The sequence below is a fragment of the Rhinoraja longicauda genome, chromosome 5, assembly GCF_053455715.1.
Source record: "Rhinoraja longicauda isolate Sanriku21f chromosome 5, sRhiLon1.1, whole genome shotgun sequence".
NCBI lineage: Eukaryota > Metazoa > Chordata > Chondrichthyes > Rajiformes > Arhynchobatidae > Rhinoraja > Rhinoraja longicauda.
In genome coordinates, this window is record NC_135957.1 from 75,594,271 (window position 1) to 75,621,528 (window position 27,258).

At 47.9% G+C, this 27,258-nt stretch overlaps 1 long non-coding RNA gene across 2 annotated transcripts in view; it reads left to right on the forward strand.

The window, feature by feature from the left end:
- The window catches only part of LOC144594058 (uncharacterized), a 91,756-nt gene extending 64,515 nt beyond the window's left edge, over positions 1 to 27,241 (forward strand). Inside the window, exons 3-4 of one of the 2 annotated variants that reach the window (XR_013547321.1) lie at positions 26,520 to 26,717; positions 27,074 to 27,241. This is a non-coding gene — a long non-coding RNA (uncharacterized LOC144594058). The remainder of the gene's footprint in view (positions 1 to 26,519; positions 26,718 to 27,073) is intronic. The other variant, XR_013547320.1, reaches the window with a different exon arrangement.
- The last annotated feature ends 17 nt before the right edge of the window (positions 27,242 to 27,258 follow it).

Below are 27,258 nucleotides of genomic sequence, written 5' to 3' on the forward strand. Positions count from 1 at the left end.
ACAGACTGATGTGATGGTTCTCTACACTGGTTTGATTACAAAATGGGTGATCGCAGCAGAAGTTGCAAAGTTGCCAGGACTTTGAAGGCCTGAGCTATGGGGAGAGGTTGAGCAGGCTGGGACTCTAAAAGATGCAGGGTGATCTCATAGAGGTGTACAAAATCATGAGGGGAATAGATTGGGGATTCGCACAGTCTCTTGCCCAGAGTAGGGGAATTGAGAACCAGAGGACATAGATTTAAGGTGAGAGGGGAAAGATATGATAAGAATCTGAGGGGTGCCTTTTTCACGCAAAGGGTGTTTAGGTATCTGGAACGAGCTGCCGGAGGAGGTAATTGATGCAGGTGCTATCACAACGTTTAAGAAACATTTAGACAGGTACATGGATAGGACACGTTTAGAGGGATATGGGCCAAACGTGGGCAGGTGCGACTAGTGTGGATGGGACATGTTGGCCCCTGTGGGTAACCTGGGCGATGGGGCTGTGGCCTCTGGTTGGTCCTAGACTCTCCCACTAGTGGAAACATCCTCTCCACATCCACTCTATCCAGACCTTTCTTGCCGTGACTGAGGCTGGAACCAGCAAGAGGGCGATGTTTAAAAATACCAGTCGCTCACAGCTGAAAACTTTCTTGTAAGGTTCCGTTTTGTTTTGGTAGATAGGCGTCTGCTGGATGGGGCAACAGGTACCTTTGACACCGAGGTGGCAAGCAACCGTTCTGCGCCCCGGCTTTCTCCAATGGAGTGAGTGACAGAGGTCAGAGGTCAGTGGTGCAGTAACTCCTGGCATCATTGGCGGAATCGAGGTCCAAGGAATTTTTTGGGGGCCCCTTTCCTGTTCTGCGGCGCTCTCGGAAAGAGTTGCTGTGGAGAAAGAATTTTGCAAGATTTGTAACATGGATTCAGCTGTTTCCCTCGTTATGTTGACATTTATTCCATGGTCTGATCCATGAAACGCAGCAAGGGTTTTTTTTTGTTTTTAAATCGGCACTTATTGCAAAATTGAGGGAAATGGACTTTTACACGTCTTTTCAAAAATCCCAAGTAGTTTTGAAGCAAAGCCTTTGCATTGTGATTTATGCGGGTGTTAACTGTGACTCTGTTGGTGGATCTTGCCTCTGAGGAGCAAGGTTGAAGCTTCAAATCCCGGTGCATGGATCTAAGTCCTGGGGGAACTTGGACAAAATTTCATTTTTTATTCTAGCTGAATGCCGCACTGTTAAAGTCATGGATTTTTTTCAATTGTTGCAGCACAGAAATTTGGGCCGTCAAGACCGACACTACTTGTGGTAGAGCGATCGCATAAATTCCATACCCCTTCATCTCTTGTATGGACCTGAAAACCATCCCCTCGGAAGAGTATCTATCAAACGTCTAACAGAGAGCACCGATTCTGTTTCTACCAACCACCTTCACAGGCTTTGAGACTACAGGAATCAGTATTAAATTGAGTATAGACACAGTGGCGCAGCGGTAGAGTTGCTGCCTTGCAGCACCAGAGATCCGGGTTCGATCCTGACTACGGGTGCTTGTCGGTATGGAGTTTGCACGTTCTCCCCGTGACCTGCGTGGGTTTTCTCCGGTTTCCTCCCACACTCCCACACTTGTGGGTTTATTAGCTTGGTATAACTGTAAAATTGTCCCTAGAGTGTGTAGGATCGCTGGTCAGGGCGGACTGGGTGGGCCGAAGGGCCTGTTTCCACGCTGTATCTCTAAACTAAACTAAACTAAACTAAAATGGTGGAGTAAGTCAGCTGGTCAGGCAGCATCTCTGGTGAGAAGGAATAGATAATGTTTCTCCTTCATCAGACAATAAAAGAGTTCAGACAAAACAGTGTTAAATTGAGGCCTTGTCCCTCTCAGTGATGCAACTGCTGCCTCAGAATGCCAGAGACCCCGGTTCGATCCTGACCTCGGGTGCTGTCTGTGTGGAGTATGTACGTTCCCCCTGCCACCATGTGAGCTTCCACAGGGCGCTCCGGTTTCCTCCCTCATCCCAAAGACATGCGGGCTTTAATTGGCGTCTGCAGATTGCCCCTCGTGTGGACACCAAAGTGGGATAAAGTGGAACTAGTGTGAACGGATGATGAATGGTTGGCATGGACTGGGTTGGCAGAAGGGCCTGTTTCCATGCTAAATCTTTCAATCAATCAAGGGCAGCACGGTGGCGCAGCAGTAGAGTTGCTGCCTTACAGCGCCAGAGACCCGGGTTCCATCCTGGCTACAGGTGCTTGTCTGTGCAGAGTTTGTGTGTTCTCCCCGTGACCTGTGTGGGTTTACTCAGAGGTTTTTGGTTACCACCCACACTCCAAAGATGTACAGATTTGTAGGTTAACCGGCTTGGTATAAATGTAAATTGTCCCTAGTGTGCGTAGGATAGTGTTAAGCCCCTGCCCGACTTAGGCGATTTTTTAGGCGACTAAAAAAATCTTTTAGGCGACTTCTGTGGAATTCTCTGCCTCAGAAGGCAGTGGAGGCCAATTCTCTGAATGCATTCAAGAGAGAGCTGGATAGAGCTCTTAAGGATAGCGGAGTCAGGGGGTATGGGGAGAAGGCAGGAACGGGGTACTGATTGAGAATGATCAGCCATGATCACATTGAATGGCGGTGCTGGCTCGAAGGGCCGAATGGCCTCCTCCTGCACCTATTGTCTATTGTCTACAGGCGACTAGGCTGTCGCCACACGGTCGCCGGGGTGTCACCTGTATGGTCGCGTGTCGTCTCCAAAGAGTCGTAGCCTTTTTCTGGTCGCCGCTGGGTTTTCAAATGTTTACAATTTTTCGGCGACTGTTGGTTTGACGCCAATGATCGTAGCTTGGCGTCTCCTGACGGGGGCGCTGTCGTAGGTTGTCGCCAGGTTGTCGCCAGGTGACGTAGGTTGTCGCCGGTGCTGACTTCAGTGAATTCCATTGGCGACCACCTACATCAACCTACGTCAACCGGTGACAGGTACGGGCGTCAAAGCCGGAGGCCAGAATGACGTGAATTGCCTTACGTTGTCACCGACAGGGTCGTAGCTTGTCGCGGGTAGACCTGGGTTGACTTCAGTTGTCGTGGGTTGTCGCCTGCGTGGTCGTAGGTTATCGTGGGCGCGGTCGTAGGTGGACGTCCTAAGTCGCGACGATTGGGTCGCCGGTTGTCGGTAGCTTGCCGTAGCTTGACGTCGACTAGGTGGTAGGTTGTTGTAGCTTGTCGTAGACATTGTCGAGTGGGGGAGGTCCAGTCGCCGGTTTTCGGGCGACCTGCTACGACTATGACAGTCGCCGGCAGTCGCCTCATAAATCGCCTAAGTGGGACAGGCCCTTTAAGTGTGCGGGGATCGCTGGTTGGTGCGGACTCGGTGGGCAATCAACCAATCAATCACTTCAATTTGACGCGGATGTCTAAGAATCCGGTTCAGTAGTTAAAACCAAAAGATGAATCACCATGGAAATCATGGCCAATATTTGTCCTTCAGACAGATTCAATAATCCAGGCAATTATTGCATAGCTGTGTGTGGATGGCTGCGTACAATTGCAGCCACTAATCCTACGTCACAATGCGTATGCGTCATCAGTGCTTTGGGATCTTGTTAAGCCCTGAAAGACAGTGTAATCAAAAAAAATGCACAAGCCTTTCTTTCCATAGTTTTGACTGCATGGAAAAGACAGCATCAAAATAGTAACAAGCTTGAAAGATTAATAAACAGGAGCAATCGAAGTACTTGCTAACCCAAAATAATTGTGCAAAATAAATATATCCTACAGGCCGAGGTATTTAAAGTTTATGTGAATTGCCAGAAGCCAATTTCTGTGGCAATAAACCTTGCAGAGGCAAGGACAAAGTCTGCCTTATTTATCAGTAGAAAATAAGCCACGTACTTAAAATGGAGGGTGAGAAAGTTCACTTGGGTATATTCGCTGATATTTATGGGAGTCAGAAAAAGCAACAACAATCTCCATTAATTAAACACCTTTTAATATAGAACTATAATCCAAGATGCTTTTTGTGTAAGAAGGAACTGCAGATGCTGGTTTACACTGAAGATAGACACAAAACACTGGAGTAACTCAGTGGGTCATCATATCATATCATATATATACAGCCGGAAACAGGCCTTTTCGGCCCTCCAAGTCCGTGCCGCCCAGCGATCCCCGCACATTAACACTATCCTACACCCACTAGGGACAATTTTTTTTTTTTTTTTTACATTTACCCAGCCAATTAACCTACATACCTGTACGTATTTGGAGTGTGGGAGGAAACCGAAGATCTCGGAGAAAACCCACGCAGGTCACGGGGAGAACGTACAAACTCCTTACAGTGCAGCACCCGTAGTCAGGATCGAACCTGAGTCTCTGGCGCTGCATTCGCTGTAAAGCAGCAACTCTACCGCTGCGCTACCGTGCCGAGGCAGCATCTCTGGAGAGAAGGAAAGGGGGATGTTCGTAGTATTCAGGCCTGTTGAAACTCCACGACCCGAAACATCACCTATTCCTTTCCTCCAGAGATGCTGCCTGATCTTCGAATGCCTAATGAAGTTTAATGCAGATAAGTGCGAGGTTTTGGATTTTGGAAAGTCAAACCAGGGCAGGACCTTCACGGTGACTGGCCCTGCGGAGTGTTGTGGAGCAGAGGGATCTAGGAGTGCTGGTATATAGGCTGCCTCGCCAACAGTCTGTCTCGTCCCTTCTTTCTTTGTTGTTTTGTAGTGTGTGGTAAATGTACGTTTTTGTGTTCATAGGCAATAGACAATGGGCATTAGGTGCAGGAGTAGGCCATTCGGCCCTTTGAGCCAGCACCGCCATTCAATGAGATCATGGCTGATCATCCACAATCAGTACCCCATTCCTGCCTTCTCCCCATACCCCGTGACTCCGCTATCTTTAAGAGCTCTATCTAGATCTCTCTTGAAAGCATCCAGAGAATTGGCCTCCACTGCCTTCTGAGGCAGAGAAATCCACAGATTTTCAACTCTCTGACTAAAAAAGTTTTTCCTCATCTCCGTTCAAAATGGCCTACCCCTTATTCTTAAACTGTGGCCCCTGGTTCTGGACTCCCCCAACATTGGGAACATGTTTCCAGCCTCTAACGTGTCCAATCCCTTAACAATCTTATATGTTTCGATAAGATCCCCTCTCGTCCTTCTAAATTCCAGTGTATACAAGCCTAGCCGCTCCAATCTTTCAACATATGACAGTCCCGCCATTCCGGGAATTAACCTAGTGAACCATCACTGCACGCCCTCAATAGCAAGAATATCCTTCCTCAAATTTGGAGACCAAAACTGCATACGGAACACCAGGTGCGGTCTCTCCAGGGCCCTGTACAACTGCAGAAGGACCTCTTTGTTCCTATACCCAACTCCTCTTGTTATAAAGGCCAACAAGTCATTAGCTTTCTTCACTGCCTGCTGTACCTGCATGCTAACTTTAAGTGACTGATGAACAAGGAAACCCAGATCTCTTTGTACTTCCTCATTTCTTAACTTGACACCATTCAGATAATAATCTGCCTTCCTGTTCTTACCACCAAAGTGGAAAACCTCACATTATCCACATGCCATGCATCTGCCCACTCACATTATCTATGTTTCTATGTTTTACTGCTCCACTGGTCAAGGCCTGTTAACTTTGAAGAGGTTCTCCTCCTCTCTCCAACGAGAATTCTGTGGGACCCTCTCTCACTGCTCCCCCTCTGTGATCCCTGCTACTCCCCTGCTTCAGGATCATGTTCTGACACGAAGCTCTCTTCGAGCTGTCATTCCCCTCCCCACAATCAGTCTGAAGAAAAGTCTCAAAACGAAACATCACCAGTTGATGTTCTCCGGGCATGCTGCCATGACCTGCTCAGTTACTCCAGCACTTTGTGTCTTTTTTTGTAAACCAGCATCTGCTGTTCTTTTTTTTCTCCAAAGACGTGCATGGTTTATTCGTTGATTGGCCTCGTAAATTGGACCTAATGTGTCAAATGAGAAAGTGGGATGACATAGAACAAGTGTGAACAGGTGATCGATGGTCGGCATGGACTCGATGGGCCGAAGGTCCTGTGCTGTATCCCCAAACGACATTTTCGGATGACACAGTGGTCCTTGCAGCATCAGAGGTCCGATCCTGACTACGGGTTCTATCTGTAATGCGTTTGTACGTTCGCCCCGTGACCGCGTGGGTTTTCTCCGGGTGCTCTGGTTTCCCCCCCCCACGTCCCAAAGACGTGCAGGTTTATAGTTTAATTGACCTGTAAATTGCCCCTCGTTGTGTAGGATAGCGCTAGTGTACAGGGTGATCATTGGTCAATAGACAATAGGCAATAGACAATAGGTGCAGGAGTAGGCCATTCAGCCCTTCGAGCCAGCACCGCCATTCAATGCGATCATGGCTGATCACTCTCAATCAGTACCCCGTTCCTGCCTTCTCCCCATACCCCCTCACTCCGCTATCCTTAAGAGCTCTATCCAGCTCTCTCTTGAATCCCCCTAATTATCTTATATGTTTCAATAAGATCCCCCCTCGGCGCGGACTCGGTGGGCCGAAGGGCCTGTTTCCACGCTGTGTCTCTAAGCTGAGCTAATGTGGACTGTCATTCAGTGGGAGAGGGGGTGAGGAGAGAGAACAATGGACAATGGGGATCTGGCGTGAAGTTGGGGGGGGGGGGAAACAAAAGAGCCGGCATACTTTGTAACTTTGTCAGCGCCGTAGGTGGCCGCTGTTTGTACACATTGGGTACGCAAGCAAAGAATTACACTGTGCCTAGTCACAGGTGAGAATATAATATTCCATTCCACTCCATGCAATGGTTAAATCAATCACCATTTATATAAAAGGATTATAAAAGGACTGGACAAGCTAGATGCAGGAAAAATGTTCCCAATGTTGGGCGAGTCCAGAACCAGGGGCCACAGTCTTAGAATAAAGGGGAGGGCATTTAAAACTGAGGTGAGAGGGAGCTTTTTCACCCAGAGGGTTGTGAATTTGTGGAACTCTCTGCCACGGAGGGCAGTGGAGGCCAAGTCACTGGATGGATTTAAGAGAGAGTTAGATAGAGCTCTGGGGGCTAGTGGAATCAGGGGATGTGGGGAGAAGATGGTGATTGTGGATGATCAGCCATGATCCCATTGAATGGCGGTGCTGGCTCGAAGGGCCGAACGGCCTCCTCCTGCACCTATGTTTTATGTTTCTATGTTTCTTACCCTGGGATAGGATGCAAAACCTTGAACTCGAAGGATGGTTGTGTATTGGGCAAGGCGCTTGCGAAATGGCACATCAGCTTTGAAACCAGCACGGCTAAAATTCAAAGGTTGAGAAATGTTCTTTGATCTCCCCAGCCCCCAAGCTGGAGTTAACCTGATTGTCTTTATCACAATGCCTAGCATGACCACATGATTTCCATGTGTAATATAATGAGTAAAGGTCAAGTGAGCAACAACTATTATTTACATTCCTCCTTTGCGTGCTTGGCAATCCCAGCGATGGGCAACAATGTTAAACTGGCTTTCTTTACCTGCTTAAGGCTGCTTGTTCACATAGGGAGTTTTTTTTGTTGTCTGCTCTGAATGTTTAACTGTGCAAACCCTTTAAAGTGTTTAAACCCTAAATACATAGAGCCTGACATTTGGTGGTGTTGTTTCTGGCACATTATTGTCACGTGGACTGAGAGAGGGTGAACAGTTTCGTTTACCAGGCAGATCACACCTTAGATGAGTGAAACAGGTAGTTATAAAGAGGAATCGAAACAGAATGCAGAATATGGTTCCAATTGTTGAATTAGGGATTAGGGATAGTCAGCATGATTTTGTATGTGGGAGGTCGTGTCTCATAAACCTGATTGAGTTTTTGTAAGACCTGAGCAAAAAGGTCGATGAGGGCAGAGCTGTAGACGTATATATTGACTTCAATAGACAATAGACAATAGGTGCAGGAGGAGGCCATTCAGCCCTTCGAGCCAGCACCACCATTCAATGTGATCATGGCTGATCATTCTCAATCAGTACCCAGTTCCTGCCTTCTCCCCATACCCCCTGACTCCGCTATCCTTAAGAGCTCTATCTAGCTCTTCAGCAAAGCATTCGACAAGGTTCCTCATGGTAGGCTGGTCTGAAAGACATAGACATAGAAAATAGGTGCAGGAGGAGGCCATTTGGCCCTTCGAGCCAGCACCGCCATTCATTGTGATCATGGCTGATCATCCACAATCAGTAACCTGCGCCTGCCTTCTCCCCATATCCCTTGATTCCACTGGACCCGAGAGCTCTATCTAACTCTCTTTTAAATCCATCCAGTGAATTGGCCTCCACTGCCCTCTGTGGCTAAGAATTCCACAAATTCACAACTCTCTGGGTGAAAAGGTTCCTTCTCACCTCCGTTTTAAATGGCCTCCCCTTTATTCTTAGTCTGTGGTCCCTGGTTCTGGACTCCCCCAACATTGGGAACATTTTTTCTGCATCTAGCTTATCCAGTCCTTTTATAATTTTATACATCTCTATAAGATCCCCTCTCATACTTCAAAACTCCAGTGAATACAAGCTCAGTCTTTCCTCATATGACAGTCCCGCCATCCCGGGGATTAACCTCATGAACCTACGCAGCACTGCCTAAATAGCAAGGATGTCCTTCCTCAAATTAGGAGACCAAAACTGCACACAATACTCTAGATGTGAGCTCACCAGGGCCCTATACAACTGCAGAAGGACCTCTTTACTCCTATACTCAAATCCTATTGTTATGAAGGCCAACATGCCATTAGCTTTCTTCACTGCCTGCTGTACCTGCACACTTACTTTCAGTGACTGGTGTACAAGGACACCCAGGTCTCATTGTACTTCCCCTTTACCTAATCTGATTCCATTGAGATGCCTCCTTGTTGCTGCCGCCAAAGTGGATAACCTCACATTTATCCACATTATACTGCATCTGCCATGCATCTGCCCACTCACTCAACCTGTCCAAGTCACCCTGCAACCTCCTAACATCCTCTTCGCAGTTCACACTGCCACCCAGCTTTGTGTCATCTGCAAACTTGCTAGTGTTACTTCTCATTCCATCATCCAAATCATTAATATATATTGTAAATAGTTGCGGCCCCAGCACTGAGCCTTGCGGCACTCCACTCGCCACTGCCTGCCATTCTGAAAAGGACCCGTTTATTCCTACTCTTTGCTTCCTGTCTGCCAACTAGTTCTCTATCCATGTCAATACCCTACCCACAATACCATGTGCTTTAATTTTGCTCTAATCTCTCCTGTGGGACCTTATCAAAGGCTTTCTGAAAGTCTAGATACACTACATCCACTGGCTCTACTTCATCCATTTTACTTGTCACATCCTCAAAAAATTCCAGAAGATTAGTCAGGGAGGATGTCCCCTTCATAAATCCATGCTGACTTGGACCAATCCTTTTACTGCTATCCAAATGCGCCGTTATTACCACTTTAATAATTGTCTCGCGTCAGGCTAACCGATGTCAGGCTAACTGGTGTATAATTCCCCATTTTCTCTCTCGCTCCCTTCTTGAAAAGTGGGATAACATTAGCTACCTTCCAATCCACAGGAACTGATCCTGAATCTATAGAACATTGGAAAATGATCACCAATGCGTCCACTATTTCTAGAGCCTCCTCCTTGGGATGCAGACCATCAGGCACTGGGGATTTATCAGCCTTCAGTCCCATCAGTCTACCTAATACTATTTCTTGCCTAATGCAAATTTCTTTCAGTTCCTCTGTCTCCCTAGATCTTCTGTCCACGGCAAGCTTAGCATGTTTGCAGATGATACAAAAGTGGGTGGCTTTGCAGATAGTGAAGATGGTTGTGAAAAATTGCAGCAGGACCTTGATCGATTGTCCAGGTGGGCTGAGGAATGGTTGAAGAAATTTAATACAGAGAAATGTGGGGTGTGACGTTTTGGGATGTCTAACATGCCAGGACCAACACAGTGAATGGTAGGGCTCTGGGTAGTGTTGTAGAGCAGAAGGATCTAGGAATGCAGGTGCATGGTTCCTTGAAGGTGGAGCCGCAGGTAGATCGGGTGGTGATAAAGACCTTTGGCACATGGGCCTTCATCAGCCGGAGTATTGAGTATAGAGGTTGGGAGGTCATGTTGCAGTTGTATAAGACGTTGGTGAGGCCGACCAGCGATTCCCGCACACTTGTACTATCCTACAGACACTAGGGACCGTTTACGATTATACCGAGCCTATTAACCTACAAACCTGTACGTCTTTTGAAGTGTGGGAGGAAACCGGAGATCCCGGAGAAGACCCACGCAGGTCACGGGGAGAACGTACAAACTCCGTTGTCAGGAACGTAACCGTGGTCTCTGGCGCTGTAAGGCAGCAGCGCTACCGTTGTGCCATCGTGCGGCCCTGTTGAATGCTTTCCCAAGGCAGCGTGAAGAGTGGATGGCCAAGAGGCGTTGGGGTGTGGGGAGGGACTGAGCTGCGTTCACAATGCTCTGGGATTTCCGGAGGCCTTGGGCAGAGCCGTTGCCATGCAAAGGAGTGATGCACCAGGATATTTGCCACCTGCACACTCACTGTCATCCAGTGAATCATTTCAGCCATAAAAATAATGCACATCCAATTGTCAATAACCTTTGTTCAGTTCTTCCGCGACTATGATCACAATTCTTTCTGCGTCACACACAGACAATGGACTGCAGTTCTATTCCAGCCCTCTAGCATTGCTAAACTCTGTGTCATATTTACATTGCCCAGCCTCATACATCAGTAATTCTATTGACTTTCACTGAAGGTAGACAATAAATGCTGGAGTAACTCAGCGGGTCAGGCAGCATCTCTGGAGAGAAGGAATGGGTGACATTTCGGGTCGTGGCCCAAATTCATTTCCTCCCGCCTAGACTACTGCAACTCCCTATACACTGGGATCAGCCAATCATCCCTGTCCCGCCTGCAATTGGTCCAAAATGCCACAGCGAGACTCCTGACGGGTACCCGTAAAAGGGAGCACATCACCCCGATTCTGGCCTCTCTCCACTGGCTCCCAGTACAGTACAGAATCAACTTCAAGCTCCACCTATTCACATACAAAGCCCTAAACGGGCTTGCCCTCCCCTATATCAAAAATCTTCTAACCCACCTCTCTAACTCCAGGTCCCTCAGGTCGGCCGACTTGGGGCCACTCACTATCCCGCGGTCTAGGCTTAAACTCAGGGGTGACCGCGCTTTTGCGGTTGCAGCTCCTAGACTGTGGAACAGCATCCCACTCCCCATCAGAACTGCCCCCTCCATCGACTTCTTTAAGTCCAGGCTCAAAACCTATTTCTACTCCCTAGCGTTTGAGGCCCTCTGAGGGGGCGCTGTGAACTGTTTATGTATGTGCTGTTATGTTTGTGTGCCATTGCATGTTCGTTCTTAGTACCTGAACTGATGTACAGCACTTTGGTCAACGTGGGTTGTTTTTAAATGTGCTATACAAATAAAATTGACTTGACTTAACTTGACTTGACTATGCATCTGCAGTTTTTTTCCTACACATATTCACTTTCACAGAGATAGGTCAATTTTATCAATATTGTTGGATAGAGTGGATATAGTGGGAGAGTCTAGGACCAGTGGCCATAGCCTCAGTTTAAAGGGACGTTCCTTTATAAAGATGAGGAGGAATTTCTTCAATCAGAGGGTGGTGGATCTGTAGAATTCTTTGTCACAGAAGGCTGTGGAGGCCAAGTCAATGGTTATTTTTTAAGGTGGGGATTGACAGATTCTTGATTAGTACGGGGGTCAGGGGTTATGGGGAGAAGGCAGGATAATTGAGTTGAGAGGGAACGATGTATCAGCCATGATTGAATGGTGGAGTAGACTTGATGGGCAAAATGTCCACCAACTAGCGATCCCCGCTACCCTACACACATTAGGGACAATTTACACTTATACCAAGTACACAAACCCAAGCCAACTAACCTGCAAACCTGTACGTCTTTGGAGTGTGGAAAGAAACCGAAGATCTCGGAGAAAACCCACACGATCACGGGGAAAACGTACAAACTATATACAGACGGGTCTCTGGCGCTGTACGGCAGCAACTCTACCGCTGCCCCACCATGCTGCCCAACTGTCTCCATCTTGAATACATTTTAATAAACTCCACAGTCCTCTAGAGTTGAGAATTGGAAGGCACAATGGCGCAGCGGTAGAGTTGCTGCCTTACAGCGCCAGAGACCCGTGTTCGATTCTGAATACGGGCGCTGTCTGTACGGAGTTTGTACGTTCTCCTTTCCACCACATAGGTTTTCTCCGGGTGCTCCGGTTTCCTCCCACATTCCAAAATCGTCCAGATTGTGTAATTTGTCCCTAGAGTGATTTTTATTCGGCACAGTCTCGGTGGGCTGAAGGGCCTGTTAGCACTCTGTATCTGAGGGTGTGCAGCGTAGGTTTACGAGGTTAATTCCCGGAATGGCGGGACTGTCATATGTTGAAAGACTGGAGCGACTAGGTTTGTATACACTGGAATTTAGAAGGATGAGAGGGGATCTTATCGAAACGTATAAGATTATTAAGGGGTTGGACATGTTAGAGGCAGGAAACATGTTCCCAATGTTGGGGGAGTCCAGAACCAGGGGCCACAGTTTAAGAATAAGGGGTAGGCCATTTAGAACAGAGATGAGGAAAAACTTTTTTAGTCAGAGAGTTGTGAGTCTGTGGAATTCTCTGCCTCAGAGGGCAGTGGAGGCCAATTCTCTAAATACATTCAAGAGAGAGCTAGATAGAGCTCTTAAGGATAGCAGAGTCAGGGGGTATGGGGAGAAAGCAGGAATGGGGTACTGATTGCGAATGATCAGCCATGATCTCATTGAATGGCGGTGCTGGCTCGAAGGGCCGAATGGCCTACTCCTGCACCTATTGTCTATTGTCTATTGTCTATTGTCTATCTCTAAACTGAAATGAACTAAATTCCAGAGATTCTTCACCCTCTGCCTAACGAATTTTCCATTGATATCCATCGTAAATGAGTGATTCCTTATCTTGTGTCTGCTCTCAATATCGGTAAGACCAAGGAACTGATTGTGGACTTTGGAAGAGGAAGAGTGAGGACCCATAGTCCTGTCAAAAGCTTCAAATTCCTGGGCGTGCATATTTCTGAAGATCGTCCCTGGACCCAGCACACTGATGCGATTATAAATAAAGCACATCAACGCCTCTACTTCCTGAGAAGGTTACAGATATTCGGTATGTCGGAGAGGATTCTTTTGAACTTCTACAGGTGAACAGTAGAGAGCACATTGACTGGTTGCATCATGGTCTGGTTCGGCAACTTGAACGCCCAGGAGCGAAGAAGGCTGCAAAAAGTCGTGAACAGCCCAGCCCAGCCCACTCCCCACCATCGAAGGGATTTACTGGAATCGCTGCCTCAAAAAGGCAGCCAACATCATCAGAGACCCACACCACCCTGGCCACACACTCATTTCACCCCTGCCATCGGGAAGAAGGTACAGGAGCCTGAAAACTGTAACGTCCAGGTTCAGGAACAGCTTCTTTCCTACAGCCATCAGACTATTCAACACTACAACCTCAAATAAGCTCTGAACTACATATTGATGGGCATTGGTTTTGTCTTTGTGCACTATTGTGTGTGTGTGTGTGTGTGTGTGTGTGTGTGTGTGTGTGTGCGCGCGCGTGCGTGCGTGCGTGCGTGCGTGCGTGCGTGCGTGTGTGTGTGTGATAATGATAATAATAACAATAACTTTATTATGGTTATGGTGGCGCGGGCACATCGCAAAGCCCTGTGTCTCACCAGAATCTGCGATTTTATAGTAATTTGCTTATTTGTCTCATGTCTGTTCACACGGAATAGTCTTGCACACTTATCATACAACCGACAGGAGCTTTTAAACATCGGTTCCTGCAACTACGACAACTTTTTAGGTGAACTCCATTTCGCTCCTGAACTGGCCAGGTCAGCAGAGCGTACCAAGCCAGCTCGGCCGACCGGAAGCGCCCATAGACGGCGCAGCGAACGTAAACACCGCCGTGGATGCCGAGGTGGCTTAACGGCTAGGCTAGAGCTAACTCCACACAGGCCATCAATTCCTAGCCTTTTCCTTGCCAACGTACGATCATTGGCGAACAAAATGGACGAACTCCGGCTGCGGATTACCTCCCACAATTGGATTAAGGACTGCAACATCATGATTTTCACGGAAACATGGCTTAACAACGACGTTCCTGATAGCGCTATTGAGCTAACGGGGCGTCATATACTCCGAGCGGACAGAACAATTGACTCCGGTAAGACCAGAGGTGGGGGTCTGTGCATCTATGTAAACAAAACCTGGTGCACGGCCACTACCATCATCGAGAGTCACTGCTCAGTTAACCTAGAGTTTCTCATGGTCAAATGCAGACCGTTTTATCTGCCCAGAGAGTTTACATCTACTGTTGTGACTGCAGCTTATATTCCTCCGGATGCTAATACTAAGCTTGCAATGAAAGACCTGCATACTGCCATAAGTAAACAACAGACTCACAATCCTGAGGCAGCCTTCATTGTTGCTGGTGACTTTAATCACTCCAACTTGAAGACTGTACTCCCCAAATTCCATCAACATGTCTCCTGCGCATCTAGAGTAGATAAGATACTGGACAAAGATTATACAAACATGGCTGAGGCCTACAAAGCTGTTCCCCTCCCCCACCTTGGTCTGTCTGATCACCTCTCATTGTTCCTGCTCCCTAAGTACTCCCCACTCATCGGACGTGTGAAACCCACAGTGAGGACAGTTAAAGTTTGGTCAGACGAAACGGACTTCTCACTTCAGCAGCGTTTTGGAAACGCTGACTGGAGTGTGTTTGCAGCTCAGGCCACCCTTGACTCCCACACGGACATTGACTCTTCTACCTCCTCCGTTCTGGATTTTATCAATTCCACCATTAACAGTGTCACCACCCTCAAATGGATTACCATATTCCCGAATCAGAAGCCATGGATGAATAGTGAGGTCAGACTACTGCTGAAAGCACTTGACACCGCTTTCAGGTCAGGTGAGGCTCGGGCCTACAGTTCTTCCAGGGCTAACCTGAAGAGGGGCATCAAGAAGGCCAAGCACAGCTACAAGGTAAAGATCGAGGAGCACTTCAAGAACAACTCCGACTCCCGACGCGTGTGGCAAGGCATCCAGGCCATCACGGATTACAAACCCACTAACTCGATCCCCACATCCAGCGACGCCTCCTTCCTTGAGGAGCTTAATCACTTTTATGGCCGCTCTGACAGGGACAATCAAGAGGTGGCCATCAAGGCTGTGCTCCTTGCTGATCATCAGCACCTCACACTCGCCCCCACCGACGTGTGTACGGCATTGAGCAGGATTAATGCACGGAAGGCTGCTGGCCCTGATGGTATCCCCGGGCACGTCCTCAGGGTCTGTGCTGCGCAGCTGACAGATGTTTGGACTGACATCTTCAACTTGTCACTTGCCCAAGCAGCTGTCCCTACGAGTCTTAAAACCACCTCCATCGTGCCGGTGCCAAAACACTCCACTGCAGCGAGCCTCAACGACTTCCGCCCAGTTGCACTTACTCCCATCATCACTAAGTGCTTCGAGAGGCTGGTCTTGGCACACCTCAAAGGCTGCCTACCTCCCACACTGGACCCCTATCAGTTCGCCTACCGCTAGAACAGGAGTAGGGAGGATGCCATCTCCACGGCACTTCACTCCGCCCTCTCCCACCTTGACAACAGAGACACCTACGTGAGAATGCTGTTTATCGATTTCAGCTCAGCATTCAACACCATCATCCCTTCCAAACTGATTGCCAAACTCAACGACCTGAGCATCAACCCCTCCCTCTGCAATTGGATATTGGACTTTCTAACCAACAGACCCCAGTCTGTTAGATTAGACAACGACACCTCCTCAACCATTACCCTGAACACCGGCTTTCCACAGGGCTGTGTGCTGAGCCCTCTCCTCTACTCCCTTTTCACCTACAATTGCACACCTGTACATGGTTCTAACACCATTATTAAGTTTGCAGATGATACAACGGTGATTGGCCTCATCAGCGGCAACGATGAGTCGGCCTATAGGGAGGAGGTCCAGCTACTTGCAACGTGGTGCGCTGACAACAACCTGGTCCTTAACACCAAGAAGACCAAGGAGCTCATTGTGGACTACAGAAGGACTAGGGGTGGTACGCACACCCCCATCCATATTAACGGGACGGAGGTGGAGCGTGTTTCCAGTTTTAGGTTCTTGGGTGTCAACATTTCTGATGACCTCTCTTGGACCCACAATACCTCAACACTGATCAAGGAGGCTCACCAGCGTCTCTTCATCCTGAGGAGACTAAAGAAGGTCCATCTGTCTCCTCAGATTCTGGTGAACTTCTACCGCTGCACTACCGAGAGCATCCTTACTAACTGTATCACAGTATGGTATGGCAACTGCTCTGTCTCTGACCGGAAAGCACTGCAGAGGGTGGTGAAAACTGACCAATGCATCACCGGTTCCTCACTCCCCTCCATTGAGTCTATCCAGAGTAGGCGATGGGCGCGCTGCATCGTCAAGAACAGCTCTCACCCCAACCACAGATTGTTTACCCTCCTCCCATCTGGGAGGCGCTACAGGTCTCTCAGTTCCCGGACCTGCAGGTTCAGGAACAGCTTCTTTCCTGCGGTCGTTACCTTACTTAACTCTGCGCTTCGGTGATTGCTGCCACCCCCCCCCCCCCACGGGCACTCCTCCCATCAGTGACTGATCTCGCTCACCGGAATTTCCACTACCGCTACTGTGCATATATGTATATATTATATGTTTTACTATTCCATCACATGCACTCTGGTTAAGATGCTAACTGCATTTCGTTGTCTCTGTACTTGCACAATGACAATAAAGTTTGTATTGTATTGTATTGTTTATTTATATTGCACTTTTCATACAATTGAATGCAACCCAAGTGCTTTCCACAAAAACAAACATAGGTCTAAACAAAAATACAATTTAAAACAGTAAGGACATAGGCAGTTAATAGCATACAAAGCACAGTGTATGTACTGTATGTATGTGTGGGTGTATGTGTGTGTATGTGTGTGTGCCTGTAAGTGTGTATATGTGTGTGTGTGTGTGTGTGTGTGTGTGTGTGCCTGTAAGTGTATATATGTGTGTGTGTGTCTGTAAGTGTATATATGTGTAAATATGTGTGTGTTTGTGTGTGTGTGTATGTATGTATGTATATGTGTTTACACACACTGAGCTTTATTTACTCTTTTCTAATATTGTTTACAGTGCACTATGTTTACATATTCTGTTGTGCTGCTGCAAGTAAGAATTTCATTGTTGCATCTGGGACACACGACAATAAAACACTCTTGACCCTTGAACAAACATACTGTATGTAGTACCACATGTCACCAATAGAATAGATTGCTTGTACTCCTGGCCGCCCCATTGCAGGAAGAATGTTGAGGCTTTGGAAAGGCTGCAGAAGAGGTTTACCAGAATGTTGCCTGGACTAGAAGGTATTAGCTATAAGGACAGGTTGGGCAAACTTGGATTATTTGCTCTGGAACCTCAGAGGTTGCGGGAAGACCCGATAGAAGTATATAAATTCATGAGAGGCATTGATAGAAGATAGACACAAAAAGCTGGAGTAACTCAGCATCTCTGGGGAGAAGGAATGGGTGATGGGGTATGGGGAGAAGGCAGGAACGGGGTACTGATTGAGAATGATCAGCCATGATCACATTGAATGATGGTGCTGGCTCGAAGGGCTGAATGGCCTCCTCCTGCACCTATTGTCTATTGTCTACTGTCTAAAGCAAGACTTTTACAGATAGGTTGGTGGGGGTCTGGAACGCGATATCAGGGGCAGTCGAAGCAAATACTTTTTTGTTAATCTTTCATTCATTGTTCTTTATCTCTCTACATCATCGTCTATATCTCTCATTTCCCTTTCCCCCTGATTGGTCTGAAGATAGTCTGAAGAAGGGTCTTGACCCAAAACGTCACCCATTCCTTCCCTCCAGAGATGCTGCCTGTCCCGCTGAGTTACTCCAGCTTTTTGTGCCTGTCTTTGAAGCAGGTATGATAATGGCATGCGGGAGGTTCATGGATGGGCAAACGGATATGCAGGGAATGGAGGGAGACGGATCATATCCAGGCAGAGCAGATTTGTTTATCTTGGCATCGTGATCCGCACGTACATTGTAGGCCAAGTGGCCTGTTTCTGTGCTGTACTGTTCTGTGTGTAGGGAGGAAATGCAGACTCTGGTTTACACCGAAGATAAACACAAAATGCTGGAGTAACTCAACGGGTCGGGCAACGTCTCTGGAGAAAAGGAATATTGAAGAAGGGCCTCGTCACAAAACGTCACCAATTTCTTTTCGCCAGAGATGCTGCCTGATCCGCTGAGTTACTTCAGCGTTTTGTGCCTATCCTGTTCTATGTTCCATGCTCTAACGTCCGAAAAAAATTGTTGGAGGTAGAAACACTCATTGTAGTTAAATATTGTGTACTTAATGTGTCGGGTTCTGAACACCGCAAACCAGGAGCTTGGCATCATGTTGACGTGTTTTCCGTGAAGGTCGGAGTTGTACACGGCATTGGTGAGACCACACCTGGAGTATTGCGTACAGTTTTGGGCTCCTAATCTGAGGAAAGACATTCTTGCCACAGAGGGAGTACAGAGAAGGTTCACCAGATTGATTCCTGGGATGGCAGGACTTTCATATGAAGAAAGACTGGATAGACTCGGCTTGTACGCGCTGGAATTTAGAAGATTGAGGGGGGGATCTTATAGAAACTTACAAAATTCTTAAGGGACAGGCTAGATGCAGGAAGATTGTTCCCGATGTTGGGGAAGTCCAGAACAAGGGGTCACAGTTTAAGGATAACGGGGAAGTCTTTTAGGACCGAGATGAGAAAGTTTTTTTTCACACAGAGAGTGGTGAATCTGTAGAATTCTCTGCCACAGAAGGTAGTTGAGGCCAGTTAATTGGCTATATTTAAGAGGGAGTTAGATGTGGCCCTTGTGGCTAAAGGGATCAGGGGGTATGGAGAGAAGGCAGGTACGGGATACTGAGTTGGATGATCAGCCATGATCATATTGAATGGCGGTGCAGGCTCGAAGGGCTGAATGGCCTACTCCTGCACCTATTTTCTATGTTTCTAGAAGCAGTAGGCAGAAGCAGGGAGGGCGAGTATTGGCTGGAAGTAGGTGAGTCTGAGGGAAAGAAGATTTAAAAAGAGCGCCAAAGGCCCAGGTTTGAGTAATTTACAAATTAGCCCTACAGTAGTTGATTAGGTAACAGATAAAGAAGTGCAGCTGTAGCAGAGTGGTCTTGTTGGGAGCGGCCTTGTTGAGGTGAAATGCCTTGGTGAGTACAGTGTGAGTCTTTGGTTTGAGAGTCTTCGGCGAGGAAACTGAGGCAAGGAGGCTTCACTTGATCGTAATTTGTGATTTTTTTTGTCCACTGAAGAAATGGCACGCAAGTTGGTACAGTGTGTTTCATGTGGTACATGTGGGAAGTCAGGGACACTGCTGGAGCTTCTGGGAACCACACCTGCAGAAACTGTGTCCAGTTGCAGCTCCTGAATGGGCGTGTTGGGCAACTGGAGAAGCAGCTGGATGACCTCAGGGCCATCTGGGAAAACGCGAGTTTCCTGGACAGGACCTACAGTGAGGTTGTCACGCCGAGGATGCGGGAAGAGCCAAGGTGGGTGACTGTGTGAAAGGGGAGTAAACGTGGAGTGCAGGAGACCCCGGTGGCTGTACCTAATGACAACTGGTAGACCGTCTTGGGAGCTGTCGGGGCAGAAGAAGCTTCCAGTCCGAGCGGCGGACAGGTCAGTGGCTCCAATCCCAGCGATGAGGCGAGACCGGCGAGACCGACGTCGGGCAGAGCCATATTGATGGGTGACTCCATTGTCCGAGGTGCAGACAGGAGATTCTGTGGCGGCAGGCGGGACTCGAGGATGGTCTGTTGCCTCCTTGGTGCCAGGGTTCAAGAGGTCTCGGACCGACTTCAGAACATCCTCGAGAGGGAAGGTGAACCGCCGGAAGCAGTTGTGCACGTGGGCACGAACGACGTCGGGAAGAAGAGGAAGGAGGTTCTGCAATGTGAGTTTAGAGAGTTTGGAAGAAGACTGAGAAGTAGGACGTCGAAGGTGGTTGTCCCTGGACTGCTACCTGTGCCTCGTGCTGGTGAGGGCAGGAACAGAGAGATCGGGGATATGAATGTGTGGCTGGGGGGCTGGGGCAGAGAGCAAGGATTTAGATTTCTAGACCACTGGGATCTCTTCTGGGGTAGGGGTGACCTGTACAAAAGGGACGGGTTACACCTTAACTGGAGGGGGACCAACGTTCTGGCAGGCAGGTTTGCTAGTGCTACATGTGTGGGTCTAAACTAAGTAGTGGGGGGGAGGGGTTGACAAATTGGGAGTATAAAGATGGAGTTAAAGGGGAAGTGAGTACAGGAAAAGTTACAAAAGACTCCCAAACTAATGGGAAGGAAAGTTCGAGAAGAGATAAGAGAGTAAGGTCAGGGGCAATAGTGACCGGTGTGAGAGGGGAGGTGAATGCCGAGGTTAAAGTGTTGTACAGTATATAAATGCGCGAAGTATAAGAAATAAAGTTAATGAGCTTGAGGCTCAGTTTGAAATTGGCAAGTATGATGTTGTGGGAATTACAGAGACATGGCTGCAAGAGGACCAGGGCTGGGAGCCGAATATTCAGGGGAAAAACGTCCTATCGAAAAGACAGACAGGTGGGCAGAGGTGGTGGGGTAGCTCTGTTGGTAAGGAATGAAATTCAGTCCCTTGCGAGGGGGAATCAGGAGATGTAGAATCAGTATGGATAGAACTGAGGAATTGTAAGGGTAAAAAGACCCTAATGGGAGTTATCTATAGGCCCCCAAACAGTAGCCTCGACATAGGGTGCAAGTTGAATCAAGAGTTAAAATTGGCATGTCGCAAATGTAATGCTACGGTGGTTATGGGAGATTTCAACATGCAGGTGGACTGGGAAAATCAGGTTGGTAATGGACCCCAGGAAAGAGAGTTTGTGGAGTGCCTCCGAGATGGATTCTTAGAACAGCTTGTACTGGAGCCTACCAGGGAGAAGGCAATTCTGGATTTAGTGTTGTGTAATGAACCGGATTTGATAAGGGAACTCAAGGTAAAAGAGCCACTAGGAGGTAATGACCATAATATGATAAGTTTTAATCTACAATTTGAGAGGGAGAAGGGAAAATCAGAAGTGTCAGTATTACAGTTGAGCAAAGGGGACTATGGAGGCATGAGAGAGGAGCTGGCCAAAGTTGACTGGAAAGAGGCCCTAGCAGGGAAGACGGTGGAACAACAATGGCAGGTATTTCTGAGAATAATACAGAAGGTGCAGGATCAGTTCATTCCAAAGAGGAAGGAAGATTCTAAGGGGAGTAAGAGGCGACCGTGGCTGACAAGGGAAGTCAAGGACAGTGTAAAAATAAAAGAGAGGTATAACATAGCAAAGATGAGCGGGAAGCCAGAGGATTGGGAAACTTTTAAAGAGCAACAGAAGATATCTAAAATGGCAATATGGGGAGAAAAGATGAGGAAAGCTAGCCAAGAATATAAAGTAGGATATTAAAAGCTTCTTTAGGTATGTGAAGAGGAAAAAATTAGTTAAGACAAATGTCTTTGACATTGAAGACAGAAACGGGTGAATTTATTATGGGGAACAAGGAAATGGCAGACAAATTGAACAGGTACTTCGGATCTGCCTTCACTAAGGAAGGGGACTTACGAAGGGGAAATCATGCTTGGATAATCTTCTGGAATTTTTTGAGGATGTAACAAGTAAAATGGACGAGGGAGAGCCAGTGGATGTAGTGTACCTGGACTTTCAGAAAGCCTTTGATAAAATCCCACACAGGAGATTAGTGGGCAAAATTCGAGCACATGGTATTGGGGGTAGGGTACTGACCTGGAGAGAAAAGTGGTTCGCAGACAGAAAACAAAGAGGAGGGATTAACGGTCCCTTTCAGAATGGCAGGCAGTGACTAGTGGGGTACCGCAATGCTTAGTGCTGGGACCGCAGCTATTTACAATATACATTAATGACTTAGATGAAGGGATTAAAAGTACCATTAGCAAATTTGCAGATGACACAAAGCTGGGTGGCAGTGTAAACTATGAGGAGGATGCTATGAGGATGCAGGGTGACTTGGACAGGTTGGTTGAGTGGGCAGATGCACGGCAGATGCAGTTTAATGTGGATAAATATGAGGTTATTCACTGTGGTGGCAAGAACAGGAAGACAGATTATTATCTGAATAGTTTAGGAAAATAACTGCAGTTGCCGGTACAAATCGAAGGTATTTATTCACAAAATGCTGGAGTAACTCAGCAGGTCAGGCAGCATCTCAGGAGAGAAGGAATGGGCGACGTTTCAGGCCGAGACCCTTCTTCAGACGGATGTCAGGGGGGCGGGACACAGGAAGGATATAGGTGGAGACAGGAAGACAGCGGGAGAACTGGGAAGGGGGAGGGGAAGAGAGGGACAGAGGAACTATCTAAAGTTGGAGAGGTCAATTTTCGCACCGCTGGGCTGCAAGCTGCCCAAGCGAAATATGAGGTGCTGTTCCTCCAATTTCCGGTGGGCCTCACTATGGCACTGGAGGAGGTCAGAAAGGTCAGACTGGGAATGGGAGGGGGAGTTGAAGTGCTCAGCCACCGGGAGATCAGGTTGGTTAAGGTGGACTGAGCGAAGGTGTTGAGCGAAACGATCGACGAGCCTGCGTTTGGTTTCGCCGATGTACTTCTTTACATCGGCGAAACCAAACATAGGCTCGGCGATCGTTTTAAAGCTTAAATCTATCTCCTTGGGAGGGAGGGGAGAGAAGATAATGGGGGTTGAGGGGGATGGAGCAGGGAGAGGAGAAAGGGGGAGGGGGAGGGGAGGGGAGGGGAGGAGGGAGGGAGGGGGAGGTAGGAGGGAGGGGAGGGGGAGGGGGGAGGAGAGGAGGGGGGAGGAGAGGAGGGGGAGGAGAGGAGGGGGGAGGGGAGAAGGAGAGGGCGCTGCACCAATGCAGGAGAGGTTTGGGCCTAACGGGTCCACTTGGTCTAATCTGTCTTAAAGTTGTTGAAACGGCACGGTGGCGCAGCGGTAGAGCTACTGCCTTACAACGCCAGAGACCCCGGTTCGATCCTGACTAGGGCTACCTCTCTGTACAAAGTTTCTACCTTCCTCCTGTGACCTGCGTGTGTTTTCTCCGAGAGCTTTGGTTTCCTTCCACACTCTAAAGGCATACTGAATTGTAGGTTAATTGGCTTGGTATAAAATGTAAAATTGTGTCTAGCGTGTGTAGGATAGTGTTAATGTGCGGGGATCGCTGGGCGGTGCTGACTCGGTCGGCCGAAGAGCCTGTTTCTGCGCTGTATCTCTAAACTAAACTAAACTAAATTTGAAACAGGCTTGGCGATCATTTCGCTCAACACCTTCGCTCGGTCCGCCTTAACCAACCTGATCTCCCAGTGGCTGAGCACTTCAACTCCCCCTCCCACTCCCAGTCTGACCTTTCTGTCATGGGCCTCCTCCAATGCCATAGTGAGGCCCACCGGAAATTGGAGGAACAGCACCTCATATTTCGCTTGGGCAGTTTGCAGCCCAGCGGTATGAACATTGACTTCTCCAACTTTAGATAGTTCTTCTGTCCCTCTCTTCCCCTCCCCCTCCCTCTATCTTCCTGTCTCCACCTATATCCTTCCTTTGTCCCGCCCCCCCTGACATCAGTCTGAAGAAGGGTCTCGACCCGAAACGTCACCCATTCCTTCTCTCCTGAGATGCTGCCTGACCTGCTGAGTTACTCCAGCATTTTGTGAAATAAATACCTTCGATTTGTACCAGCATCTGCAGTTATTTTCTTACACTAAATTTGAAGCAATCGTTTTTTTGAACAACTACGGTAGAAGTGGAGCAGAATCTCACACCCTACCTTCAACAGATGTCATGTCTGTACAGTCCGGTATGGGTAATGTTATCTATTGGTTTAATCTTGTATTCTGCAAAGCTGCACATTGAGGGCTGACACTGGAAATATCTTCAACCTTGTACAAAATATTCCATATACATTCAGAGCCCAAATTACTGTCTAAGGTTACTTATTAACATTTAAGAAACTATAATTGATACATTCTATCAAAATATTCTATCATAATTCCATCAAATCATGTTTTAGGTTTTGCTTTATCATTGTCGTGTGTCATAACAATGCCATTGTCATTATCCTTGTCATAGAGAGATACAGCGTGGAAACAGGCCCTTTGGCCCAACTTGCCCACGCCAGCCCAACATGTCCCATCCACACTAGTCTTATCTTCCTGAGTTTGGTTAATATCCCTCTAAACCTATCCTATCCATGTACCCGGTTAAATGTTTCTTAAACGTTGTGATAGACAATAGACAATAGACAATAGGTGCAGGAGGAGGCCATTCGGCCCTTCGAGCCAGCACCACCATTCATGTGATCATGGCTGATCATTCTCAATCAGTACCCCGTTCCTGCCTTCTCCCCATACCTCCTGACTCTGCTATCTTTAAGAGCTCTATCTAGCTCTCTCTTGAATGCATCCAGAGAATTGGCCTCCACTGCCTTCTGTAATGTATACCAGTTCAGTAAATTGTCATGAGGTACAGTGAAAAACTGTTAATAGACGCAAAAAGCTGGAGTAACTCAGCGGGACAGGCAGCATCTCTGGAGAAAAGGAATGGGTGACGTTTTGGGGTCGAGAGGAGCTATTGTTGCTTTAGCTTTATCGATCTTTCCGTGAAGTGTACCGACTGGCCAAGGTCACATGAATCGTGGAGCATTTAGCGTTATAAAATCTATTTCACAAAATGCTGGAGTAACTCAGCAGGTCAGGCAGCATCTCAGAAGAGAAGGAATGGGTGACGTTTCGGGTCGATACCCTTCTTCAGACTGATATCAGGTGGGCGGGACAAAGGAAGGAAGTTATAAAATCTATTGTTAGCCAAATCTTCTTGAGAGGATTCTAACTGTTTAGAGCACCTGCGCTCGGTCCGCATTAACCAAACTGATCTCCCGGTGGCTGAGCACTTCAACACCCCCTCCCATTCCCAGTCTGACCTTTCTGTCATGGGCCCCCTCCAGTGCCATAGTGAGGCCCACCGGAAATTGGAGGAACAGCACCTCATATTTCGCCTGGGCAGCTTGCAGCCCACTGCTATGAACATCGACTTCTCCAACTTTAGATAGTTCCTCTGTCCCTCTCTTCCCCTCCTCCTCCCTCTATCTTCCTGTCTCCACCTATAATCCTTCCTTTGTCCCGCCCCCCTGACATCAGTCTGAAGAAGGGTCTCGACCCGAAACGTCACCCATTCCTTCTCTCCCGAGATGCTGCCTGACCTGCTGAGTTACTCCAGCATTTTGTGAATAAATACCTTCGATTTGTACCAGCATCTGCAGTTATTTTCTTATACTACAGGTAGCCAATGTAATTCCACGTGGAATCATTTTAAAGTAACAAATTTGGGCGGTCACGGTAGCGCATCGGTAGAGTTGCAGCCATGCAGCGCCAGAGACCCGGGTTCGATCCCGACTACGGGCGCTGTCTGGTTTTGTACGTTCTCCCCGTGACCTGCGTGGGTTTTCTCCGAGATCTTCGGTTTCCTCCCACACTCCAAAGACGTACAGGTTTGTTGTTTAATTGGCTTGGTATAATTGTAAATTGTCCCCAGTGGGTGTAGGATGATGTTAATGTGCGGGGATCGCTGGTCGGCGCGGACCCGGTGGGCCGAAGGGCCTGTTTCCGCGCTGTAGCTCTAAACTAAACTAAGCTAAATGAGCTCAGTGAGGCGGTTGCCAGAGCAGTGAAGAAAGATGAGGAAGCTTGGGGATATCAGTAACGCCTGCAGAAATGTGTCTTATATTCCCACATAGTTGATGCTCTCAGCAACCCGAAAGGGAACTGAGTGTCAAATGAAGCACTTTAAGTGATATGTGATGTATTCTGTAACGCTCCTCCTACTGAATTGTAGAGCCCTGCACTGTTACAGGTACAGAATAAATCTCTGCTTACTTACAATTCAGGGACTGCTTCGGTACGGCATCGCCAAACCCTCATTTCAGATTCTATGTTTTATATATATATCTATGTACTAAAACTCTCGTTTGTTATCTTGTTTGTGACTGAACTTCAGCCCAAACGGTACACGATAGCGCGACAGTTTTAGGCCCACCTTACTCACCATTGTCACTTTAGTGATAATGCAAGTAGTTTCATTGAAATCGGTGTTATATTTTGTAAAGTTATTCACATTTTAAAGTTTAAAAGGAGGGGAGGAGGGAGGGAGGGGGGAGTGGGGGAGTGGGGGAGAAGGAAGAGGGGAGTTGAGGAGAGAGGAGAGAGGGGAGGGGGGGGGGGAAGGACAGGGTGCTGCACCAATGCAGGAGAGGTTTGGGCCCAACGGGTCCACTTGGTCTAGTATTGACTAAAGCTCTCCTCAAAATGGATCAAAGACTTGTGCCAAATGGGCCTACTCCAAATCTCCCACTTGCTAAACATTTTAACTCCCCTCTGCAGGAAGGAACTGCAGATGCTGGTTTAAACCGAAGATGGACACAAAAAGCTGGAGTAACTCAGCGGGCCAGGCAGCATCTCTGGAGAGAAGGAAATGGGTGACGTTTTGGGTCGAGACCCTTCTTCAAACTCCCCTTACCATTCCCACGCTGACCTTTCTGTCCTGGGCCTCTGCCACCGTCAGAGTGAGTGATGGAAAATGTATGTATTTGTTACCTTGTGGATTCTGTCTGTGTCTGTACCTATAAGATAATTGCTGGCGCGACCAGAAGTTGTTTTGCAAGGTCGCTTACCGAAACTGCCTAGGGCACAAGTAATTAACAGGTCTCATTCACAAAATGCTGGAGTAACTCAGCAGGTCAGGCAGCATCTCGGGAGAGAAGGAATGGGTGACGTTTCGGGTCGAGACCCTTCTTCAGACTGAAGAAGGGTCTCGACCCGAAACGTCACCCATTCCTTCTCTCCCGAGATGCTGCCTGACCTGCTGAGTTACTCCAGCATTTTGTGAATAAATCGATTTGTACCAGCATCTGCAGTTATTTTTCTTATATTAACAGGTCTCAGTCAGCTATCTGATGCGGACCGTCCGGCGCGGCCTGCAACCACAACAACCTGACCGCGGGAGAAGACGGCAGGGGAAGGGAAAGACATTGTGGCCTTCCATCACAGTGAAGAGAGGACTGGAGGAGACTCACTGTGATGGATGTTTCTTTGATGGATGTTCTTTTTTTGTGTGTTTTTG